This window comes from Rutidosis leptorrhynchoides, chromosome 5 (assembly GCF_046630445.1).
Source record: "Rutidosis leptorrhynchoides isolate AG116_Rl617_1_P2 chromosome 5, CSIRO_AGI_Rlap_v1, whole genome shotgun sequence".
NCBI classification, from domain to species: Eukaryota; Viridiplantae; Streptophyta; class Magnoliopsida; order Asterales; family Asteraceae; genus Rutidosis; species Rutidosis leptorrhynchoides.
This window is the reverse complement of record NC_092337.1, coordinates 137,827,038-137,831,653: the sequence shown is the minus strand read 5'-3', so window position 1 is coordinate 137,831,653 and position 4,616 is coordinate 137,827,038.

Sequence of the window (4,616 nt, the reverse complement as noted above, 5' to 3'; positions counted from 1 at the left end):
CCACCTATTCACCAGGGCACTAAACAAAACTCGTACCAACCCGTAATCCTACAAGTCCCGCATATAAAATAGCCACACAAAAGTCTAAGTCTAGGCGCCTATCTCAAGTCACCTAAATCCCTTAGACCATGCTCTGATACCACTTGTAACGACCCAAGCCGTTATATTAAGAAAAACGTACATTTTTTTTAAATATAACATGTCGTCATACTCGTCAAACCATCACATCATGTTAAATTGTTACAAGTTCAAAAGGCGCATACAACATAGTTTAAAGTTTACATTAACATTCGGGTTCAAATGATCCATTTTACAATTCCCAAAAAATATAAGTTTTGACCAATTAGTTTAAGTTCCAAACATCACTAGAGCATGGGTTTGGGGTTAAACTACCCAAACATTAGGTCAAATTTCCAAAAGAATTCCACAAGGCACTAAAGGAGAAAAGCCTAGTCCACAACTTTACCCTTACCACGATTCGCTCGCGCATCTAAAAATGTAAACAACGAGAGGGTAAGCTAAAGCTTAGTGAGTAAAATAAATATGTACATGCATATACAATTTACCTACTCGCATCCACGACTCATGCAATGCATATAATCTCATACCATTTCATAACAGGGGCTGGTATCGTCAAATCGTACAACTAGCAACATCATTAGCATAATAATCATAATAATAATGAAATGCTAAACATCAACAAGTATAAACCATGGTTGACCAAAATCGCAAGGGAATGACCTCGCAAACGATTCATCGGTGTTCATAACAACCGTTAGCGCCCAAAAAGGGCTATGGTATGCTAACCCCGAGGTGTCCCAAAAATGGCTATGGTATCACCCCAAGTATACAAAAAACAGATATCGTAACACTTAATCAACGTGTGAGTAAAACAAGGTTATTACTCACAACCATGTGCACAAACACGGCTATGTGCACAATTAATACGGGCAAATAAATCATATACATACATACATACATAGATATTCCACACACCTTATCGTCTTGGTGATATTTCCAACAACAACTCGCAACCTTCAAAGCAAGTCACCTAATACAATTAATGCCCAATTAATTCATATAACAAGTTGGACTATTTACCAACTAACCTTACTAGTGCATTTATGACCCAAAAAGGGTATTTATGACCCACTTGCACTAGAATCACTCAATCGAGGTCAAAGTCCACAACTAATCACTAAAAGCTATTGATTAAGGTTCTAAGACTTTCATTAATACAAGTCTAGGGTATTTTCATACCCAATTTATCCCACTAGATCAAACTTACCCATTTGACCCATTTTAAAGTAAAGACCCACAATTTGGTCAAACTCGAACCCCATTAACAAATCTTTGCCTAACACATAAGTGTGTTAGTGATTCAACAACATAATTAACCCTACAACTTCAAATCACATGGCTAAACCCTAGATTACAAACCTTAGGGTTTCCATACATCAAGTTCACCCCAAATTCGCCCATTTAACCCTAAAATGGGTCTTACAAGCTACACATAAACAAACCCTAGCTATAAATCAAATTGAACTTGAAACTCGAAGTTAAAACTTACCAACACTATCAAAACATAGCTAGAGATGTAGAGAACAACTTTAAAACTTGGACTCGGGCAAGATCTGGTCTCCTTCTTCCCCAAAATGAGCTCTCTCTCTAAAATTCTAGCTCTCTCTCTAGAATGAAAGTGTGTAGGTGAAAGAGTAAGAAATGGGATAAGGATAAGCTTTGGATCAGTTCTTATAGCGTCAAACCGTCCACAAAGTGAAAAGACCAAAACACCCTCAAAAGTGCTCATTAAAAATGAATTAAAAGATCTGGGCACCTGTCGTGTTTCGCGGCGGAGTGTCGCGATCCGCGATGCACTCAAACGCGATACATACTTCCAAAATGCAATAGGTTGATCAAGGATGGGGGGGTTTTTGAGTTGTCGCATTTCAATCATACATGTCGCGTTCCGCGACACACCAAAACGCGATACACCCCTTCGATACGCGACAGATTACCAGATTTCACCCCAAACACAATTTCCAACCATTTTAAGTCATATGTAACTATGTAGATGCGTTTTAAAGATCAAATTACATACCCTTGGACTACGTGAGACGCTCCATGCGATGTAACTAGAAAAATGGGTGTTACATACGGGCTATAAAATAATTATTATACTTTTTTTCTATTTTTCATTATCGCTATTTAAATACCAATATAAACTGAAAATTACATTTTTCACAGTTTTTTACACAATCGTGCAACGCACGTGTATATATATATATATATATATATATATATATATATATATATATATATATATATATATATATATATATATATATATATATATATATATATATATATATATATATATATATATATATATATATATATATATATATATATATATATATATATATATATATATATATGGGCAAGATCAATGGGGAAGTAACCAATCGGGGGGAAGCAAATTTTTTTCGTTTCTTTTGGAATTTTCTTTTCCATGCATCAAGATCACACAAAAATATGAACATTTAAAAAAGACACTTCGTGATGAATGTTATTATTTAGATTGGAAAACGATCGACAAAAATAACATTCAAGATAATATTGATCGTGAAGAATGTTAACATTTTTTTTCATGTTTTGTGAAGTAAAATTTAGCCCGATTTAGAGTTTAGGGTTTAGAGACTAAACCCAAAACCCCAAACCCTTAACCCTATATTTTAAACCGTTCGTGTTAAAAACTCAATCTAAATCCTAAATCTAAACCCTAAACTCTAAATTTCTAAACCCTAATATCTAAACCCTATAAACCCTAATATCTAAAACCTCAACATACGCTCGAAAAACACGATAATTGTTATATATTACTTCTTCGAGCGTTTTCCTGCTAAAATAAAACATTTATCACAAAAAGTCTTTATTAGATGTTCATAGTTTCATCCAATCTATATTGTTCGTGAACAAAGTTTTTTCAAAAAACGAAGAAAAATTTTTTGCTTCCCCCCAATTAGTTACCTCCCCCTTGATCCTACCATTATATATATATATATATATATATATATATATATATATATATATATATATATAGTCTAATAAACATCTAAAATGATGACATCATCATTAAGCTTAATTACTCTTTACTTTTCATAATGATGATGTCATAATGATGATGTCATAATAATATATTAATTTAATTAAAAAAATAATACAAAAATTTTTATAAAAGAAAATATTAATCTCTCCTAAATTGTAATTTTATTTTTCTAAAAAAATAAAAGGCATTTATTATTATTATTATTATTATTATTATTATTATTATTATTATTATTATTATTATTATTATTATCATCATTAAAAATATAAATATAAATATTCAACTTTGAGCGAACTTTGTGTTTGTAAAATCAACAAGTTTCTTAATCGGAATTCGTGATTCCACGGGGCAATAAACTAAATGACTTAAACATTTACATTCAGTTAATACGTAAAACATATTATTAAACTGTTTCGTTTAAAAACTCGTATTTTCACGGGTCATTTCACAAGTGTATATATATATATATATACATATATATATATATACATATATATATATATATATATATACATATATATATATACATATATATATATACATACATATATATAGTAGAGGGATCAAATGAGAACTTTTTGTATGTGAGAACTCTGAAAACTCACGCAGCCGAACAAAAAAACATCATGGACGAACAAAAACTGTTTGATTCGAACAATTTTGGTTTTTCCCTAATTTTACTGGAAAAGGGTAATTTCGTCATTTTACATGTGTCTAACCTATATATACTTTGATGTTTAAATCGTTTAATACAAAAATTAGGGTTCTATGTTTTTTCCCAATTCTACGAGTTCATTCTTTTACGATTCAATATTAGGGTTCTATCGTTCAAATTGAATTTCATTTTTACATTCTTTATCTTTTTTAGGTCATTTGATTACATTATTCAAGTTCTCTGTTCTGAATTTTAAAAAAAATTGATAGGAAACAATGTCGATCGGTGATAAAAATGTTCAAGTTGATGACTTGATTCATCGTAATGATCAGTTTCATGTCAAAGATGATTTTGTTGTTAACGACGGCGATGACGATGAACAATCTCATATTTCCTGACGTCATTGTTGAATTTGATCATATCAAGATCTTCGAACATCATAATACTGGCGGAGAATATACGTTTACATGTTTTAATTAAAAATCATTCTTTATTTATTTGAGAAATTCCTACTGTTAGAAGCAATATCTTTTTTCATAACTAGATGCAAGATGATGCATCTATGCATTCTAGTTATGTATGCATCTTTATTTATTGTTTTTTTTGCACACGTGTGTTCTACATGATGCATTTAGTGTTTTCTACATTTAATGAATCTGTGTTTCTACATCTCTGATGTACATGTACAAATGTGTTCTACATCTGTGATGTACATGTGTATGTTCTAAGCCATTTAGGCATATAGATTTACATGTATCTGTTGTAAGTTATTGTTATGCTTTTACAATTTTGTGGTATAAAATATTTGTTCTACATATATTTTTTTCGATGCACCTTTATGCATCTTTTTTG